This window comes from Stegodyphus dumicola, chromosome 2, assembly GCF_044657685.1.
Source record: "Stegodyphus dumicola isolate Sdum_Otavi_A_Nest chromosome 2, ASM4465768v1".
In the NCBI taxonomy this organism is placed as follows: domain Eukaryota; kingdom Metazoa; phylum Arthropoda; class Arachnida; order Araneae; family Eresidae; genus Stegodyphus; species Stegodyphus dumicola.
In genome coordinates this window covers 79534155-79557135 of record NC_140769.1, presented here as the reverse complement: position 1 = coordinate 79557135, position 22981 = coordinate 79534155, and the positions used below count along the sequence as shown (strand labels likewise).

Below are 22981 nucleotides of genomic sequence, written 5' to 3'. Positions count from 1 at the left end.
CCTCTAGTCAGAATGACGCTGGAAATACGTAATAACATCTAACGAGTTTAATGTTGTTCCTGTGTTGTTTTGCTTACTTCCCGATAAGCGAAAGCAGAGTTATGAGAGATTATTTCGTTTAATTAAAAATCATACTTCTGATTGGGATCCTAAAGAAATTGTGATGGATTTTGAAATTGCAGTTATAATTTCGCTGAAAAATATTTTTCCTTCTTTAAATATAAGAGGTTGCAATTTCCACTTAAATCAATGTCTGTGGAGAAAGATTCAAGATTTGGGACTTGTTAACGAATATAGGCATAATGAAGAAATTAGATCCCATCTCAGAATGTGCGCGTCCCTTGCATACATACCCGCGGAATGTGTCGATGATGGTTGGCTGGGCATACAAGAAAGTTCACCTCGTAATGCAAGATTAGAGGCATTTTATGATTACTTTGTTGAGCAGTGGCTTGAAAATGACGTCGTAAGTATACAGATGTGGAACTGCAATGAAAAATTGCACAGGACAAATAATATTTTGAAGGATGGCATCATAAATTAAATTCTGTTATTAGGAAAATCCATCCTAAAACTCTAGAACTGATAAAATTTTTGAAAAACGGAGCTAAGGAAAGTGATTATTTTATAGATCGTCGTTATGTAAATTTAGAAGGGAAAAGAAGGAAAACAAGTGTGGTCAAAAAAGAGGAAAGAATCCAACGTATTATGCAAGAATTTTACTCATCACAAAATATAAGAAAGTGATTATTATCTAATTTCTACTTAGAAAGTGATTATTATCTCTTTCTTATCTATAAAAATTCGATTAAAACATATGAAAATTTTCTCTAAAAATAACTTAATAATATATATATATATATATATATTTTTTTTTTTTAAAGGAAAGTGACTAACATCACACAACTTTTAAACACGCCAGTATTTTTACTGCCAGTCCTAAGCCTGGAAAAGTGTGAAGGAAAGTTGAATTTTCTCTGTTATTAAATTGATAATTTTAGTTATAAGATATTTTCTGCCTCCTTTCCGCATGCCTTCATGATTAGTTGGAAGCATACTCGGGCGTGTATTCGAGAGGTTCAGGGTTCGAGACTCGGGGAGGGCACTGCATATTTTTCACGTTTGCTGCATTGATTAAACCTAATAACGTCACACTGTAATCAAATTTATTAAATTTTCTAATCGTAGCATGCATTTTAAGGGATTATCAGAGATTTCGAAAGCACGAATTTTAGGGGATTATCAGAATATCCCAATATTCGACGAATACTGAATTCTCCACTTTTTAAATATCCATCGTCAGAGTAAACTAAAGTCGTTTAATATTTGCCTTAAAGAAGCTGGTTGTACTTACTCTTCAGTTACAACTGTTGAACCAGTGTTTCCGAAGTTTTTAACATTGCCACCATACGAATAAATTAAATTGTGAATCGCATTTACAGTTAGAATTGAAAGTGACTCACAAAGTACAGTTTCTCTTAAAAAAAGAAGCTAGAGGAATAGGAGATTTAGAAAAAGAGCATTTTAAAATGAAATAATATCAAATAAGTTAATAATAATTAATAATTTCATTATATACAAATACAGATGTGTATATAAAAATAAATGATTTAAAATATACTCTTTAACTATTTATATTTACTGTTAATAATTACTAACAAGTATATACACATAATTAATTATTTTAAATTAGTATGATAAATATATACAATCACTGCTGAATCGTGCGCTATGCTTCTGGAATTTCTGAATTAAATCTTTGAAACTAACAAATTTACCTTTGACAATTATAATAAATTTATCAATGGTAATGTATTTCGATATTTCGTATTGGTATTTGGATGTAATTGATATTCCGATGAATGCAAGTATAGCAAGTTCATTTAATCAAGATTCAGATGCTATATTTCTGAATTAAGACTTTGACAATTTACAGCTTGGAAAAAAAAGCTTCTTTTGGCTAGGACAAAGCTTTCTCAGAAGCTGCCTTGATATTCGAGGTATATTTTCTTCTCATCTGCCTTTCTTTTCGCAAAGAATATATATTCTGAGATTTTATTATAATTCACCTTTATGCAGAATTTCGGAAGAATACTGTTTTTACTTTAGGAAACGATCTTTTAGTTCATTGCCAAAATCATCGCAGAGTTTGAACATCTCTTCCTTTTTAAATACAGTACTTCATTTATGCAAAGATATACAAAGACTCCGTAAATATCTTTCGATTATTTCTTTTAAAAATTCTTTTTTTAAATCTAAAAAATTTTTGCTTTCCTACGTTTCGGAAGAGGCCAACGCCCAGTCGGTCCCCCATTATGGAACCCCTTTGGAAGGGGGAGTAATGAAGATTGATGATTTCGCGCAAACAGGAACGTTTTTGACAACCGCGCAAACAGGAATCGCGCGAACAGGAAGACACCTCCTATAGAAAGTCCTCCATGAAGATATATGTCTCCTTGAGCAGATATTCTCATGTGTTATGCTTTAATAAATTAATCTGACCTATTATAATTAATTTGACCTGATTATCAGTATACCCCTATAGAGACTGAAATCTCAAGCATGCCTGAATTCTGTAGATGTTTGTGTCTTCCATACTATAAAGAAACATCCACCAGTGGCGAAATCCCTAAATATTGATGCTTCAAATCCTTGTAAATGGGCTGGCTACATAAGAGTTTTTGTGGTTTTGAACATGTTTAATGTAATATAAGCCAGCTCACCTTAAGAAAGTTCTCCACAAAAGTATCCCCCCTTCTGCAGATAACCCTCATGTGCTGTGCAATATAAATAATCTAACCCAATTTAGTAAAAAAATATCTATTAACAACAGCTTTGCCTTATAATTGTGGCTTAAATCTGTGGTATTAATAAGGAATAAGCACTTTTTTTTTTTTTTTTTTTAGAATTAAAACTATTCTGCCTCTTTTAACTATTGCCTGTATGTGTGTGTGTGTGTGTGTGTGTCATGCTTTCAGACATAACATGAACATTTTGATTTTGTATCCTATCACATGCAAAACAACAAAGTTCTTTAATATTATCAAAATACATTGAAAATCTTTTGTCATTACCAAACTAAATTTAGTGACAGTTTTCACACAAATTGAAAAATTTTTGTTATTACCAGGTAGATTCTTTAAACAATCTCTGAAAACAATACATTGTCACTTGTGAAATGTGGTGTTACGTAGTTTACTGCCATATGAATTTTTTTTTTCGGAATTTTGTATAATCTTTGCTTTATTTTCTCATATAACAGCATAAATGCTATGTATTAAACAATTTTTATTGCTTGCATATTGAAATCTTGCTTTCATGTTTGAAATCATACATACTGGAAAGGAATGGAACATAGGGAACACGCTGAAATGGCATAAAATCCATAAATGTGATTAACAACTGTATCTGTAATATATGCAGCCTACCATGGAATCTAGTGGGTAAGACTGCTGAACATTGATAGTTAGACAAACTCCAAATTATGGTAAACAAATTTGCTCCGTGGATGCTTCCGTGGTTTTCCCTATATGTAACATGAACAGAGGCAGTTCTTCGTAGAAAGTTATCCATGAAGGCATCTTTTTTCCTTCACAGCCCAGCAAGTAAGTTCAGTCCAAGTTCAATTCCCAGAGAACAGATTGGCTGCATGCATGCTTTCATAGATTCTCCCTTGCATAACATGAGTAAAAGACAGTTTCCGTCAGAAAGCCCTCCTTAACAGCATTATTTCATCAAGGAATATACACTAGTGTTGGATCAGGTTCTTCTATTTACAATAAAATGTAAAATTCCTTACCTGCTGCATCTTCAGTGTTCACGACGCCAGGCTTCTAATAATCACGTTTTCAGTAAGAGTTTCTATTACTGCTAACAAGCCATCTTGTCTTTTAATTATTTATTGAAATAAGATACTAATATACACTATTTACAAGGTAGGTAATAATTATTTTAATACAGTACATTTTAATTCTGAGTCTTTACGCTCCTCAGAGCGGTTCCAATCTCCACTGGTTCTCGGAACTTAATTACAGCAAAAGTAAAGGAAGAGATGCCCGCCACCTAGTGGCAAGAATGTGACATCCTCCCACCTTTTGATTTTACTTCGATAAGATGGGAAAATCAAAACAAAATTTATCAATAATCAAACAAAAATTCAAGTACAACTTTCACAAATATGAAAAGTAACTAATGCTCTAAAATTAATACTTACAAAGAAGGATTACACATCTAAACATTTTCTGCATTACATTCATACCATATCCAGATAACATGTTCCAATTGACTACTCTTAGGACAATTAAATTTCTAAAATACTGAAAAGAAACAAAAATTAGTATAGCAATTTAAAAATATATAACAGGTTTTACAGTTTTACGTCCATATCTAGTTTGATAGTTCATATCACTGTCACACTTATCGGCAGAGTTCTTTCTGTTCATGGTGAAGTCACTAAACAAGTTAGGTCTATCAAGTTCGAGAGGATAAATACGTTTCACAGGTCTTAGGAGTTCACCCGTTGCAGTTTTCACTTTGACAACACGTACTTCGTTGTCTTTCCCAGGATATAGTTCTACAACACGACCTATTGGCCAATCTATTCTCTTCTTGTTGTCGCTGCCGACAAACAAGTCATTTTTGTTGATAGTCCGAGTAGATCGTTTAGATGGTTTCTGCACTAGGATAGCTAAATATTCATCACGAAATCTTTTGCGAAAATGTTCTCTTAAGTTCTGCAAGAACTTGTATCTTTTTGTCAGATTAATGGTATCCAGGTAGTCTAAGTCAGGCACTCCGACGTCGTGCACATCTTTTAAAAACATTGAAGGAGTTAGTGCCGTAAGATCATTTGGATCTTCTGAAAGGTACGTAAGGGGTCTTGAGTTGATTACTGATTCGATATCACAAAGTATAGTCAACATTTCCTCGTAAGAGACACAGGACTTGCCGAGAATATTTCTCAACATCTTCTTCACTGTTTGTACCAACCTCTCCCACCAACCGCCCCACCATGAAGCAGTTGGGGGATTAAACTTCCACTGTATTCTCATACTTGTTGAACGACATTCTATTTCTTTCCAATCTATCGATCTTAACAGATTTTCAGTTCCAACGCAATTAGTGCCATTGTCGCTGTAAATAATACCTGGACGACCTCTTCTGGCAATAAATCTCCTTAGTCCCAAGATGAACGCATTTGTTGATAAACTTTCTATCAGCTCAAGATATATCGCGCGATAGACCGCGCAAGTAAAGAGCAAGATCCATGCCTTTTTTCCTTTTCTTAAATAAAGAGGACCGGCTACATCGACTCCGGTCACTTCAAACACCAGAGCATCTCGAACTCGATCTTCAGGAAGAGGTGCTGGAACAGTCTCTATATTCTTTGCGCTATATCTTCTACAGCGAACACACTTCATAAGAACTTTACGTACTGTTTTTTTTTTCCTTTCAGGACCCAGAATTTCTGTCGAATATTGGCTAGTACGAATTGCACACCAGCGTGGGATAGTCGCAAATGGTAATCTAAAATTAACCTAAGTCATGATTTGAGGGCAATACAATTGGACAGAGAAAATTTTCTTCTTCCTCTCTTCTAGTAATCTTGGTCTTTAACCGAATAAGGCCATCTGAGTCAAAAAAGGTACAAAGGTTGCTAACTTTAAGTTCTTTGCCAAATGCTTCTATTTGTATTATCTTGCATATTTTCTTTTCTACAGTTTCTATTTCAGGGACCGTGAGTTCTTCTGATTGTTTAGAATCTGGCCTTCTGCAGTTGTTGATAAATCTGCATATCCAAGCAGTTACTCTTAACATTTTATGGTAAGATGAATATTTCTCAAAAAAATGTTCTACCCTTTGCGTATTTAGTGCAGAAATGACTGATTTCCTTTTTTCTGAATTCACTATTTCCATGTCCGGTATTTTTCTTTGTTTAGGCCATTCTTCCTGATTTTTCTTCAGCCAGTCGGGGCCCTCCCACCATCTAACTGCTAAAAGTTGTTTAGCGGTGCAACCTCTTGATGGGAGGTCAGCTGGATTTTTTGTTCCAGCAATACGTTTCCACGTTTTTGGATTTGTGAGTTTTCTAATCTCCCTGACTCTGTTTTCCACAAAGACAGACCAGACAATCTCTTCCCTTTGAATCCATGTCAAAACTGTTGTAGAATCCGTCCAAAAATGCGTTTCCACATTTTGCCATTGTAAACCATTTAAAACAGAAGACCATAGTCTGGCACCTATCGTGGCAGCTATCAATTCCAGACGAGGGATCGTAATAGATTTCACGGGAGCTACCCTAGACTTTGATGCCAACAGATGAACTTCAACTCCAGAACTCGTCACAGTTCTCAAGAAAACTGCAGCAGCATACGCATTACTACTGGCATCACAGAATGTGTGAATGCTTCAGAACTTCCTATTGTCCTTGCTGGAATGTATCCAACGTAGGAGGGATATTTCTTTTAAGAGAAAAAGGCTTTTATACCAATTCACAAAATTTTGTTTTGTACTTTCGTCGACTTCAGTATCCCAAGAAATTCCTGTTTTCCATAGGTTCTGCAACAATACCTTAGGATACAAGAGAACAGGACTCACAATACCAATAGGATCAAATATTTTGTGTGTTACAGCGAGAATTTTTCTCTTCGTTATTATACCCATTTCAAAATCTTCTAGCCAATTCAGATTCAAAGTTAAATTATCTTTCTGAGAGTTCCATAACAGACCCAATACGGGTGAAATAGTTTCATGTTTCAAGTTATCTCCGTTATGTAACCAACCTCGAAGATTAAACTTTCCTTCATTCATTATTTCTCGAGATTTTTCGATGAACTGGATCATCTCGGATTTTTTGTCAAAACTGGCAACAACGTTATCTACGTAGAAGCTATGCAAGAGTTTAGCTATTATCTCCGTATCATATGAAGAATTTTTCATGTACTTTTGTAGATGGAATTCTATAACAGCTGCCAAAAGGAAAGGACTACTCTTAACCCCAAATACTACCCTAGTATGACGAAGTATTTTCGTTTTCCTTTCTTCCAAATCATTCCACCAGAAAAACCGAATCCAGTCTCTATCTTGAGGCCTTACACTGATCTGTAAGAAAGCCTTTTCAGTGTCTGCTATAGCAGCAAACTTGCCTTCCCGAAATCTCAGCAAAAGAGATGGAATTAGTTCTATCAAATTTGGTCCACACTCCAAACACTGATTTAGAGAAGGAGACGATTGTTTCCTCGCAGACGCATCAAACACCGGTCGAATTGGTGTTGAGCTATTTTCTTTGATCACCGGTCTATGCGGTAAATAATGTCCATAGTCAACGGCAATATTTTCTTTAACTTCTTCGATCACTCCTAAGTTACACCAGTCATTAAAAACTGCATTGTATGAAGAAAATAAATTTTGAGATAAAAGTTTCTGGGTGGTAGATTGTAGACGTTTCAACGCTAAATCCTTGTGGGTGGAGAGTGGTACATGATTCTCCGCCCACGGAAGTGCGACTTCATAACGCCCCTCTTCGTTTAGAGATACAGAATTTTCGAACTGCAATTTTGCTTGCAAATCTCTTTCCTCTCTAGCCTTCTTTGTAACTGGATCTGTTATTCCGATAACATCAAGCCTCCACAGTTCTGACAGCGTGGCATCAGAAATATGTAAAGATAACGAAAGCGTGGAAAAGGAATTTTCTATTTCATAATTGTCAGTGTTCGCTTTCCCCATGACTGTCCACCCAAGTCTTGTACTTACAGCAACTAATCTTCCCCAAGGAAGAACTTCGATTTTTCCTGTAAATAAATTTGCAGCAACATCTGCCCCTAACAACAAATGAATCTCTTGGGGGTTCTCCTGGAATAATCTGCAATTTCCATTTTCAAAAACATCACTGACGTAAATTCCTCTTCTTCTAAGTTCCCTAATCCAGTGTATATTTTTGATTTTAGGGACCGAAGAACATATTTTTCTTTCATCTAATACATTGATTTCGCAATTATACCGTTTATCTACGCTACTCAATTTTATTCTATAACGTTTATGTTTTTCCGAAACTTCTATGCTACCGAAAAGTCCGTGGGTTACACTTTGTTCACCTAAGCTTCTTAATTGTAACCTTTCTGCTGCATACCTGCTTATGTATGAGTTTTGACTTCCGGTGTCAATTATCGCTCGAACAAATTGGTTATTCCCTCTTCCATATATGCGAACAATTAAAGTTTGCAAATATACTTCTGAACATCCTGCTTGATTTGAAAGTACTTTATTTTCTATCTGTTCGTCTTTTTTAATTTCCGAAACCTCGACAGAAGGATTTTGTTTATTACACATAATAATTGCATGTTGTTTTTTACAAATAGAACAAGTTATTTTTGTTCTGCAGTTTTGAGCCAAATGGTGTAATTTTAGGCATTTATAGCAAGCACATTTTCTTTTTAAAATGTCCCTTTTTTCTTGTAATGATAAGCCGGAAACGAAACTACAGTCATAAATCTTGTGGAATTGATTACAGAAGACGCAGTTCATATTTTCCTCTCTGCATTCGGATTTTGTAAACAAATCTGTAGCGGTCGGAATCTTTGGTTTATTATGTATATTTGAGAGACCATATGCGCTTTTCGTTGCAGGGGGGGAAGAAGACTGTCGCCGATCGGATACTTTTCGCTGTTGCGAAAGCGTTGACCTTGCGCGTTCGCGGGATGAAAGTTCTGCGTGTAAAAATGACATTAAATCTTTTATGTTATAATCGGTGCCAACATTTTGTGTTCTATGAAATTCAAGCGTTAATTCTGAAGGCAATAACTTCAAAATCATCGGACACAGCAAAGCGCTGTAAGATTCCGATTTCCAAACCCTACCAGTGCCTCCTAGATTATAAAGCCAATGGACAGGTTGTAGAAACAAGTGTGACGTCAAAGTTAGTAGGCCCACGTGATGTTCTCGAGGTTTGGATTCTCAATTGAGAAGCCATTGCTTTGCGGTGTACATAGACTGGAATGTTAGCACGTGCGGTCGGAGAGAAGAAATACTTGGTAAGTTCGTATTTATTGAAATGTAAATGTAACTTTATATTTTGTTTATTGAAATAAACGCTTGCTATTACTAATGTTGAATTAAATTAAGTATTAATTGCTTAATTATTAGTAACACACGTATACTTATTATGTTTATCTTCGTATTGATTAGCCATTATTATTATTATTAATCTTATTTCTAAATTTACTTAATATATTTTCAGAATAGGCTGCATCAGTCGATGCTGTGTTTACTTCTCTTATGCTTTGACACGCCTTTTTATGACGTAATATTGGTTACGCCTCTTCTTCAAAACAAGTATGCTATAGCTTCGTATTTAAAGAAAACTTATATTATATTTTAACTGAGTTGAAATGGTAGGTTTATAATGTTCTGTGCGAGATTTTTTAAATTGTAAATCTACTTTTGTGTGTTGTGTGGTATTGTTAGCATTTAACGCAACGAATTATCTCTCACAAATGTATTATTAAGATACCAAACGATTGAAAACGATCATTAGCAAACGATTGAAAATATTGAATGCATGAATTAAAAATTATAACTGTAACTTCTGAAAATACAGAAAAGAATTCTTTTGCTTAAAGAATGTTTTGATTATTCATGAGTGTGTTTAATTCGGTGCTTACTGCAGAATGGATGAGTATTTGAATCTGGATTTCTTTTATCAGTTGGAGCGAAGAGATAAAAAATGGTGGTGTATGGAGAAAGGTTTGATTGCAATATCGTATAAGTGCCCGATTTGTGGAACAAATATGAAACTAGTAGAGCGAAAAAACCGTATAGACGGTTTTGAGTGGATGTGCAGAGTTACTGGAGGCGAATGTAGGCATCGAATTTCAAAATCAATTCGAAAGAACTCCTGGTTTGCGAAGAGTAAATTGAGCATGTGTGATGTTTTGCAAGTTACCTATATGTGGTTGGGTAAGTGCGGGAATGATTTTATACGAACGGAATTACGTATTGCTAAAAATACGGTGACAGATTGGAAAAGTTTTTGTAGAGAAGTATGCATGGAGTTATGTTTGAAGGAGAATGTTAAGTTGGGTGGGGAAGGTGTCATTGTCGAAATCGACGAAAGCAAGTTTGGCAAGCAAAAGTATCATAGAGGGAAAAGAGTCGAAGGAAAATGGTTTTTTGGTTTGGTTGAGAGAGGAACAGATAAATGCGTCTTTAGAGTTGTTGAAAACAGAGGTGCCGAAACATTGCTAGAAATCATTAAAGAGAATGTTCTACCAGGATCGATTATTATATCCGATTGTTGGAAAGCGTACGACTGTCTCGAGTTCGAAGGGTATGCGCACCTGAAAGTCAATCATAGCTTGAGTTTTAAAGATCCAGAAACAGGTGCGCATACCAATAGTATTGAAGGAACTTGGGCGACAATCAAAAGAAGTTTCCGTGGCTCTAGTAAGGCAAAAGGACAGTTTGATTCCTATCTTGCGGAATATATTTGGAGAAGGAAGCACAAGAAATCCGACGCCAGCCAACTGATGCGTATACTTCTCAGTGAGATCACAGCCATATATTCTGCAAAAGGAGAGGACTGAAGGTAAGTTTCATTTATTATTATTAAGTAAAATATTGGGTGCTTTTCTTAATATGGCAGTTTGGATGTTTGGTAGTTGCTTTATTCTGGCAGCTTTATTTTTCTTTTGTATCATTTTTCTGGACACATTTTTTGCAAACTTCTCTGATTTCTTTAAGTGAAAGCAAATTTCTGAGTATATGAGCAATGGAGAATTTATTTGATGTCTGATTTTTTTAAGTAAAATAGATCGATTTTCACATGGGCAAAGCCAATGTGGTGCGCAATGCCGAGTTTGTGCAATTCTGGGATGTTTTTTAAGTGAAAATAGGTTGATGTGCACATGGGCAAAGCCAATGTGGTGCGCAATGCAGAGTTTGTGCAACTCTGGGATGTTTTTTTAAGTGAAAATAGATCGATGTGCACATGGGCAAAGCCAATGTGGTGCGCAATGCCGAGTTTGTGCAATTCTGGGATGTTTTTTTAATGAAAATAGGTCGATGTGCACATGGGCAAATCCAATGTGGTGCGCAATGCCGAGTTTGTGCAACTCTGGGATGTTTTTTAAGTGAAAATAGATCGATGTGCACATGGGCAAAGCCAATGTGGTGCGCAATGCCGAGTTTGTGCAATTCTGGGATGTTTTTTTAAGTGAAAATAGATCGATGTGCACATGGGCAAAGCCAATGTGGTGCGCAATGCCGAGTTTGAGCAATTCTCTGATTTTTCTTTAAGTGAAAATAGATAAATGAGCACAAGGAACCGAGTTTGTGGAATTCTTTAATGTTTTTCGAGCGAATACTGATCGTTGTGTAAAAGGGAAAACGAGGTTGTGCGTGATGTCGAGGAGTAATGTAACTTTATTTATGTGCAATGTTTAACATATCGTTTGTGTATTTTAAATTTGTATTGTTGTTTTAATTGTGAATTATATTTAAGACATAATTTTTCATTTAAATTGTATTTTTAATTTTTTGTTTTTCGATATGTTTATAACGTTTTCCGATTTACGATATATATGGATAGTACGACGATCGACTCAACAGTAGCAAAACTGTAAACTTTAATCCTTGAAGTAACGTTTACCCCATATTTTAGTACGTAGTGTTTGGTATCGTAATTGCAAATAATATGTGTGTGTGTGTGCGTATGTGAAGCATTGCTTAGTGTTCCAAGTTTGTAGTATTTATTTTATTATATTATTTTCTTTCATTCTGAGAAATTAGATTTTTTTATTTATTAATGCGTAGAATTCTAGATTTTTTTATTTATTAATGCGTAGAATTCTAGCATGCCTGCACAGAATATAGCGTGATTTAGGAATTTTAGAAACTGATATGAAAGCTGTGTAATGATGTTCATATGCAATAAAAAATATTCTTTTTTTATTAACGTAAAGTTTAAAATTTTTAGAAATAATGAAAATTGTCTAATTATTGGTATGTAAGGAATTATGTCGTTACGTAGCAAGAAAGTAATTTGTAAAAATGATAAAATTGAAATGTTCCACAATATGAATTTAAATTTTTTTTAAAAAAAAGTTTATTTGTATAAATAAAAAAATTAATAAAAAAATAATAATTTAATATTGAAGCTCTACAACTATTAGAGACTGCGACGTTGTTTATCGTTTTAATAATTGGTAGAATTCGCTCACTGTATCATGGTAATTTTAAATATAAACGATTTATTATACTTATTATCAGTAACGCCTAAACTTAAATGTTATAAATGTAAATTAAAAGTAAAGAATTTGATATTAATTTACAATAATAAACAATTTATTATTGTTATTTTTAAGAGAAAATAGAAAGTACACGTAGTGTAAATGCGAGACTACATTGTGACGTCATAAGCTTAGTCCCACCCATTTAATGGCGTCACGCAGCTCCTCATGCTGAACTTTGTTGATGCAGCCTATTCTGCGCTTTTACCTTTTGTTTAAATGCATCACCGAAGTTTTAATTTTATGTGTGCAGTATCTAATGTTACGTATTTTCTTTTATAAAAGTTTTTTATTATTTCATTACTGTTTTACGAATTTTTAACCTAATCATTTATATAAAGCTTAAGAGTTTTTAAAAATGTAATTGAAAGCAAACCTATACAATAAATCTAGTTAAATTAATAATTACGTATATCAGTTAACAAACGTATGTACGCTAATATGTGAGTGTGTAGAATAAATGTGAGTGCATTGTATAATGAGTGTAAGTATAAGTGAGAATGGCAAACTTTTAAAGTTATGTGATCAAAGCGTTCAGTATTTGAAGAACAGTCTAGTAAAAACGTTTGTTTTATTGTGAGTTTAATTATATATTAACTTATCACTATTGAAAGATGTATTTTATGTGGTTTTTAAATTTATACTGTGTATTTGCATACAATGTATTTAAATATTAAAGCATCTTAACATTCCATAAATAGTGTTTAGTTTACCAAACAAAGTCTTTCTTCAGATTTCAGGTATATATTTTACTGTTTAATATTCTAAATATTCTAAACATGATTGATTCACCTGAAGTTTGATATTATTTTCATTTGACTGTTTCAGCATGTTTTAAATATCAAAATTATCATCATTGATGCGAGTAATAATTTCAGTATAATAATAGATATCTTAATAGAAGCTTAGATGTTCTTCAGATACGAATTTCTTGAAGTCTCATTCATTCAAATGTTTGAATGACATTTGAAATTCTCCACCGTTGGTTTATGGTGTATCGAATTTCAATGTATAATTATGCAAATTTAAATTGTTATAACATTTAGTATTTATATAACTGATTTTTGTACTGTTTTTACAGAAAATATGCCATTTAAATGCTGTGTAACTGGTTGTCGGGGAAATTATAAAGGTACTGAAAAGGTGCATACATTTTCCTTTCCCAAAAATGATGCTCTTAGAGAGAGGTGGCTAAGAAATATACCTAGAAAGGACTTCTCAGCAACTCCATATTCTCGGGTAGGTGTAATCCTAATTAATTTATTAAAATTCAATAAATTGTTGGTAGAATATTCTTAGTCTGCTATGGAAACTTTCTGCAAGCTATAATTTTTACCTCCCGCCAACATGTATAAATAGGTTTCTGTGTATAGTTTTCTATTTGATGAATCAACAAATTACATTTAATTTACAAACAATCAAGGGCAAATGATACTTCGAAGCTCGTTGCTGTATAAGCCATAGATTAGGCGGGAGGTCGTATGCTGTCATGATCAGATTTTTTATATGTAGTGTTAACTGATCCTTAAATATTTGAAAGAAAATTTTAGTTTGCATATATGCATTTAAAATTTAACCTGCCCAAAGCATTACCAAAACTTGAATGTTTTTATTTATAAGGAAAGTGATCCGATCTTGCTTTACAGTTGCTTGTTTTAAGAAGTTAGTTACATGATGTCTTCCTTTTACTTAATAGGTGTGCCATAAACATTTTCAACCTGATGACCTCATCTGAGAAACATCAGCTTTCGATGAAAAAAATGGGAAAATCATTAAAGCTTCACTGCAGAGACCAAAACTAAAAGAAGGCGCTTTTCCTAGCATATTTGATGGCTGTCCATCGTATTTATCTTTACAAGCTGGTAGTTCGAGAAAAAGTCCGAATGAGAAAAAAATGGAACGAGAAGCAAACCTCATGATGAAAGCTATTGCTCATAGTAAATTATCAGCTGCTGAGTATTATAAATCGAGGACATTTTCAGACTTTAATGAACTTTTAACCTGTTGTACGCAATATACATTTTCTACATTTTGGAACGTTGTGCACAAAGACAATATCTTGATGTTTTTGAATTTAAAATGCACTGATGGATGTGTAAAATTGCTTTATGCAGTCCACATTACTGCAGGCACTGACCCTACCCCACTTTTCGAATTTTTGACGTCACGGAAATATCGACTAGTTTCACCTGGCAAGACGCCTACCCCACTTTTGACTACTACGGCGCGCTTTCGAAAGAATTGTGCTGCTAAATAGTGTGTTTAGGTGCTAATTGTAAGATTTTCGAATTTAAATTATTATGAGTGGGAATTTACGCAAAATCTTTAGTGAATGGTTATTTTTTATCGCCGTAGTGTATTTGAGGAAAGAGAAGAATAATTCACTGCTGATGTATACATTAACAGTATGAAAAATCTGGAAGGTGATACTCGGCAATAAATGTGCTGCATTTCATCGCAAAATTCAGCGACCCCAGTAAAACAAACGAAAGTGTTCGAAAAACTTATCCACATCTGAAGCCACTATACAAAAATTGTATGTGTGCCAATACAGCAATTTAAATAAAGAAAACAATTACAGAAAACTTCAGATCAAGGAATAAGAAAGAATTGCAGTGCCTCTATGTGCTTAAAAACTAGGAAGCATTCTGCAGACTTTCGTGCCAAAATCAAGGTTGACAAATAGATTAATACATTGTAATGTTTCTTTTAGTGTATTATTTCAAAATTTTTAAAATAACCTGGAACAGTTGTTTAATTGCTTAAAACAGCAATAAAGTTCATTTATAAAGATATACAAGGAACTTCATAATTGATTGCTTTGGTGAACAATTTTACTAAATTACCTAGCTTTATAACATTAAATATCTTCGTAACTGTGGTATTATGCTCTGTTTTATAAAAGCTACTTTATTCATTTGTTATACATTAAGATATTTTCTGATTTATTTACTAAATGCGTAATCAATTATCAGAATTACTAAATGTATTAAGAATTTCCATACATGCTTGTGCAGTGTGAATGCATGTTTGTGTAATGAACTTTAATTTTCATGAACGAAAAAGAAATACAATCTCCGAATAAGTACTTTTTTTGTTTTCCAGTTCCCGAGTTTAGCTGTAAAAGTAAATTCACTTCAAGTATGTGTCTGTGCAATGACAATGTAAATGCTCAAATGTATGTACAGTAAAAACTCAACAAAAAAATATCCGGAAAGCTCTTGAAATTTTGGATAGCCGAGCATATAAAAAATGAAATATTGTGATAAGTGAATGGAGGAATAAACTACTAGTCTAAAACCATAAAAACAGTAGTTTTTTTGTATCAACTTGACTATCAAAAGTGAATATTTAATATTATGCACGATTTTGAAAAAATGTATGCTGCTGATCTTTGAATATGATAACGGGTGATTTTTACAATGGTTGTTATGTGGATTAAGACTGCAAGTTGAGACTTTAAATATGAACAATAGTAATCTGAAAATTTGAAGTAGTAATTTTATATGCAACAATCTCTGCCAAATAACTTCCATGTTTTAAGTAATTAAAAAATATATTTTTAACCACTTATTATTAATTTTATAAAGTATATTCTATAATTTAAATTTTATTTACTTTCATCTATTTTTAATGTTTGCCATTATAAATTTCATACTATGTACTTTTTAAGATTTCATAGTTGCTAATTAAACTTCCTTTACAATTTATTTAGTTATTCTATATATACATTTATATTTTATGTAAGAAAGGGATTTACGTGCAACAGATATGCAGTGAAAATCATTTAACACAAAACTGAGGGGACTGAAATATTTTTTCGTGTTAAAGAATATTGAAAAGAAAAAAAAAAAAAAAAAAAAAAAAAAAGCATATATTCAATAAAATTAAGCTTATTAGAGTACATTTTATTTACATAGATATGTATGTATGCATGTATTTAATAAAAACCAATGAAACAAAAACATCCACAAGAACTTAATAGAATTTAATACAAAATTTTGAAGTTTTTGAAAAACAAAACCTTGAGTTTTGGGAAAATAATCTGATATTTTTCTTTGCATTGTCTTTTTTAGCATCAAATTGTCCAATGTCGAACATTTTGTTATTCATTTCACCATTGGAATGTGCGTCGAAATAACTGTCCATACTTTTTATGATATTCCTTATTTCAGATAATGTGGGAACAGGAACTGCATTCATTTTATTTTCGTCATCAGAATCTGCATCAATGATATCTTTTTAGCTTTGAACAAACTCCAAAATAATTTTGTCGGCCATAATTGGGGCTGTACACACATTATCATAAACTACTGCAATGAATTCTTCCGATAGTACAGTAGGACAGTTCATTAATACAGAAACTTTCTCAATTATTTCATTAAGTATCAGCTCAGTTTCAATATCCTACTTCTCCATTTCTTTCGGTGCCAAAGAATCTGATACTTTTGAGAATCGTGTAATGAAAATAATTTTTATTCATCCTCGGAGTCGTTGAATAGTATGCAGTGCAACATATGAGCCAAACTCACTAATTTTTACTCACACTGCCATGTACTCATCACTGAATTCCAAAGCTAACTGATGAGAGATGAGATGTTTGTGTGGTGTTTGTAGACGTGGAAGGCGAAAGTAACGTAGATAAACAAAACTGGCTCGTGTCACAGGCTATTCCGAGGGTATTTCAAAGCCAAATTAGCCTCTTTTCTACGAAACATGTGAAACCACCTCTCTTTCATTTCACACCCTGCTTAAATCTTGCCTGCGATGCCAGTGTTTTCTGTATTTTGTTCATTTCCAGAAAGGATATCTTTTCGTGTTAAGCAATTTTTGTTTCGTGTTAAGAGAAACAAAATGCATGAAAATACATAGTAGTTTGTCGGGACCGTTGCATTATTTCATGTTAACCGATATTTCGCGTTAAATGAATTCCACTGTATACAGATGTGTTTGGACTATGTATATACAAATAATTTTTTAAAAGGAAAATTTATAATCCTTCCAAAAATTTTTGTGCATTATGCTGTTAAAAATTGATCAGTAAATATATAAAGAAAGAAATTTAGGACTAATTTTTCAGAAAGAATAAAAATTGAAATTCACATTAACTTGATAAAATCCTGTTCAGACTAGTAAAATCTTTTTAAATTGGAAGATATTTTTAATGATTTTACTTCCCCCCCATTTTCTTTTGCTACTGCTGTTTGATAAGAGGTTCTAGAAAAGTTTTGCGTTAAAATTATTTTGAACTTTCAAAGATTTTCCACTGCAGGATTTTAATTTTTTCTACATTTTTAAGGGCATGTTTTCTTTTCTTTTTAGATTCTTTTAGATAATTCTTTAGAAAAATATTTTTAAATCGGAAGATATTTTCAATGATTTTCCTTCGCTTTGAGGAGGACTAGAATTTTTTGGTGAACTATTAAGATAAAAAATATATTGAAATGGTTCATCAGCTGATTCTGGATACAGAAAAGCAAGGAAGAAGAAAGTGGAAATGTAATTAAATTCGACATAGCTCTGTGATCGTTTATTTTAACATGTTGATTGCCGTGGGGGTCACCGATGACCTGCATTCGACTTGGCTACAGCGCCGTGGGTGTCACCAGCAACGCGACCAATAGTAAAATACATAATTAGAATAAATATTGATACTGATAAATTTTTAAATAGTACCATTGTTACTATAATGGTTTGAAGAATAATAAATCGTAAAAATTTAAATTATAAATCACAAAAATGGTCTACAGATGTTTGGAGGTCGCTGATGACTCCCAGCATGAAGCACAATTATATAACTATGTTCTTTAGATAATATTTCGACATAATATATATTGCATAATAAAAATTTCAAGTTGGCGTCATGGGCAAATAACGTAAAATGCACGCGGCAGTCAACGTGTTAATTTTTACATTTTAAATTATTCTTGTTCCACATTTATAGGATTTTATGAATATCATTTGAACTTCAATTTTTTAGTTTTTGTGAAAAGTTGGTTCTAAATTTCTTTATATACTATATATAAGAACTCCTAGATAAAACTAATTTATATATTTATTTATCCCAAATTTTCATTTTAGTACATGCTTTTCCTCAATATTTTAAAAGTTGATTTTTTGTTGAACTGAAATATGCAATATGGAAAAATTCTATCAAAAAACATAACTCAGAATCAAAACAGGAGATAAATAAAGATGTTAATAATGTGGGATATTTGATTCTCTTCTAATAGTCATTTGAAACATTTTAGCATGTTTTTCCATTCAGCTGAAACAGTAAAAATATACAAAAATTCCCACAGAAACATAATTCGGCTGAGAAACAAAACAGGCAAAAAAATGGGTTGGCATCAGGAAACTGATTGGTCTAAAACAGGGCTTCTTAAACTTATTTTCAGTCGTGACCCTTTTTTATCATAGATTTTTTTCACGACCCCAAAATATTTACGAAAATTTTGTGGGACCCCATATGCATCGCGAAAATCTGACACATGTGCGAGTGAAACTGTCAATTTTTTCACTTGTATTGTAAGATAGTATTGCAGTTTTAGGTCATTATCTTTAATTTCTCATTTTTAAGACCTAGAACAATGTGAAAATTTTAATTAAGAAACAGACGAAATGACAGGGTCATGTGCAAAGCAAGTAAAATGAACATTTATATTATAAAGAGAATGTGTTGAAACATTTTTGTTTTTCTCTTTGTTTGTATTGTCTTATCTATATCTATTTTCAGAGAAATATGTAAAAATATTGTGTAATTGTAAAATTATTATATTAAGTTTAAGAAATACCAAAACTACTAAAATTTTTTGCGACCCCCTGCTGTAGATGGGGGTTGCGATCTAAAGTTTAAGAAAGTCTGGTCTAAAATAACGTTACAATATTTGATTTTGTTGGAACATTGAATAACTGAGGCCACAGCCAGTGCAGTTATGGCAGGTGTGCAAAATTTTGGAATTTACAGAAATATCGAGTAGCAAAATTTTTGGAATTTAGGAGTGGAAAAGTTTTTAGAATTTAGGACTCAAAGAGATTGCATACCACAACAAAATGTACCTGCTGAAACTAGGACTCCAGTGCATGGTTATATTCTTGTAAGGAGTGTATGCCTGAATGCAGAGCTGCGTTTTGAGTCATCATCGCTAGGTCACCAGCCTACACAGCATTGTGTGATACATCATTCATGTAAATAAGCAATAAAATTGACTGCACTTTAGTTAAATAAACTAACTCATTCCTTGTAAATATTATGCAAGAGAATTGTAATTGTTAAATGAGAATACAACACTTGCTTTCTGTTCATCTGAAATAGGATAGATATTCTAGCAGTTATTCTAGCAGAAGTTTGAAGGAACGGATAATTCTGTATTTAGTTAGATAATCAAAATACACAAGCTATCAACATAACACATTAAACCGTAATTCACTTTTCCCGTTGGACAGCCAATGTTTATCAATTTTCACATAAGTCATACTTTTCCATAAATTTGAAAATACTCTATTGCATGCTGTTCTGTTGAAGACAAGACTGAAATCATTTTTTTTTTTTTTTCAAAATGCAATTGATAACTTGTATTGTTTTTTACAAAATTTTAACCTGGGAGTCATGAACAAATTTGTGGGAGGTCACCAAATTCAAAGAAATTTATTTGACAATAAAAGATATACGGAATTTGAAGAGAATTTTGGATGTTTTTTAACATTTACCAGTAATTTTAAATTAAACATTTCCATATTTTAATTTTGATTTTATTGCTTTCCACTTGATTTATGTTATGTTTCATGATTTCTAAACAGCTCGAATCAAATTTCAAAGCAATTGCATACGCGCAGCTTAGATGTAGTTTTTTTGGCTATCTTAGTAGTGTCTTGCATGCAATTTGTAATTGCAATACGCATCATTAAAACTATGTTTCTTATTTCTAATCAAATTTGTTGTCAAGTAAGCACATAATATTTCCTAAGCATTGGAAAATTCAGTAGTGTCTCGAAGGATAATAAAAACAATTTTGTTTTAGTTGCAATTTTATACCCAATGTTCACAAGAGAAAGGATGGATGGACCAACATCAAATAAACTTAGAGAAAAACTGTTAATGAAAATGCAAACAAAAATGAAACCATTGGCTTTCTACTTCTAAAAAAATTGAATAAATATCAAGAAGAATTTATTTTATACTGTTTTAAATGTTGCATTATCAATGGAAAATGAATATCCGTTGTGTGTTAAATGCAGTGAAAACTTGGCACGTGGAAAGCATGAAATCTGCGAAATTAAAAACACATTTAGAAATGGTACTTTTCCCGTTTTGCCACCACAAACAATAAAGTCGCCAACAATGGTACTACTGATGCCAAACGGAATATCTTCTCTGCCAACCTCCAACGCCTCATTTTCAACATAAGTCGCAGCCATTTCTTATCAGATTGATTGTTTCTTTCAATACTGGCATACAACTACATAGAATTTTTACAAGATAATTAAATTTAATGCCCCAAGACCATTCGCGTTAATTAAGTCAGTTAGACTGCAATCACACCACTCACCCGATGGCAAAAATATAGAAAAGGCAAAATCAAGGGTTAAATTCATCAATTCTAATGAGAATGCAGTAGCGAAGTAAAGCACTGCGGTTCTACATAATTTCTGAGTAAGCTATTTGTACGAATTGAAATAATTCTTGCATTCAAACTTGTATTCCAAATGAATTAAATTAAGATTTAACTTACCATTAATGTAGTTAATTACTGAGAGAATTAGATTTTTGTAGCGTAGTTTACGTGAGATGAGATCATGTGATACAAACCGAGAAATCAAGATGTTGAAACATGAAAACATAGTAAATTCTTAATGTCTTTTTATAAATTTATTATCTTTATTTATTGGCTTTTTACAAAATTTTAAAAGATATTAAAATGTTTATGCCTTCAAAATAAAAAATTCTTAGAACTTATGTTTGTTAACGTTTTTTATGTGTATATTGTATGTTGTCACCAACAAAGTCTGCTTGGCGCGATTTGCGCCAGTGAAACTGAAAAGTACCTCAGAAACTAAGCATAAAGATTAAGTAAATAAATCTGAAGAATTTTTTTAAGGAATGAGCTGAGAGCATGAAAAATTTAAATGTATTTTTGAAAAAATATACAACAGTTCCTGAGAAGGATTTACAGGCATTCTTAAAAGTTTCATATTTAATTGCAAAAAATTTAAAACCTCATACAATTGGAGAATCGCTCATTCTTCCTTCAGCAATTAAAATGACATCATTTATGCATGCAGAAAAATATAGTAACGATTTAAAAACAATAGCATTAAAAAAAGATACTGTTTCTCACCAAATTTTTGTCATATCAGACACTATAGAATACAAAATCCAGTTTTTACTATAAAACTTGATGAAACTACCGACATTACTAAAATATTTCAATTAATTGCTTATCTGAGATATGTTTTTGAAGACGACGCAGTAGAATATTTTTTATGTTGTAATATTTGGGAAGGAAAAGCAACTGGAGAGAAAATATTTGAAATTATTAACAGACATTTTGAAACGAATAATTTTACCTAGACACACTGTGTCGCAGTTTGTACTAATGTAAGCTTTTAAAACTAAGCCAATACTTTGGCAAGGAGAATTGAATAAAAAAAAACTGGAAACATGCTTTTCAGAATTTACTAAAGAAAATAATACAGATTTCTTGTTTAAAACAACATATGATAAAATTGGCAGAAAATTTTTTGAAAAATTTCCAAATAAGGAATTAGGTTGGATCTGTGACCCATTTTGCCTTTGGTATTTTCAATTCCAATGTATCTCTAAATGAAAAAGAACTATTAATTGATATTTTTTTAAGTGACAGAATACTGTGTGTTAAGTCTCTAACTTGCCAAAAATTTTAGTTGATTGGAAACTAATACGCCAATTTAAAAGGAATGAAAGTAAATTATTACGTTTCTTACATAAAATCATACAGTAAACCTTTAGCTTATATTTAAAGCTTCTAAAATGTGTATGTTATATAAGCCCATTGCTTATGTATTGCTAAAATGCTTATGTTATATACCATTTTTCTGTTATATAAGCATTGAAAGTGGATTTCTCACTGAAATAGAAATAATTTTGCTATTGAATTAACATGGAGAACTTTTTTATTGAAATATTTTTTCTCTGTGACATAAGTTGCTTCTACTACAAAATTAAGATTAAAGAACTGATTTTAAAACATTTTGAATTCGTTGTCATATTGATCTATGAAGCACTAGATTAGTGAGTTTTTATTACATTATTGACAAATATAGTTTTCAAACAATCAAAAAATTTTCAGCGGAGATAATTATTTGTCAAATATGAATGTGTTTTCAAAGAGGAAATAAATAATAAGTGATAAAAAGAAAATTCAGTCAGAACATTCACACCTCTAACAAAGTAATTTGCTTTGACTTAATCTTTATAATACAATATATTTTACAATGATAAGGCAAAATCCAATGTGAAAGGTTATGCGAAGATTACGATAGTACCTAGAGTACTCAGCATTTCGTACAATCCTATAACCAGATAATAATAATATTAAAATAAATTTTATCTGAATGTTTTCTTATTACAGAAACAGTAAAATTATGGAATTACATAAACGAATGCACTTTCACACAATATACTTAATACTGTTTACAAATGCAAGTCAAAGTTCTGT

General features: G+C 32.2%; 1 long non-coding RNA gene across 2 annotated transcripts; it reads left to right on the top strand.

Annotated features, from left to right (window-relative positions):
- Window positions 1-12201: 12201 nt before the first annotated feature.
- Window positions 12202-21238, top strand: LOC146998485 (uncharacterized). Of its 2 annotated transcripts, XR_015039459.1 has the most exons (3): window positions 12432-12545; window positions 13366-13523; window positions 13981-21238. It is a non-coding gene; the product is annotated as an uncharacterized LOC146998485 (long non-coding RNA). The 2 variants fall into 2 exon arrangements; XR_015039458.1 differs by having other exon boundaries at window positions 12202-13523.
- Window positions 21239-22981: the final 1743 nt, after the last annotated feature.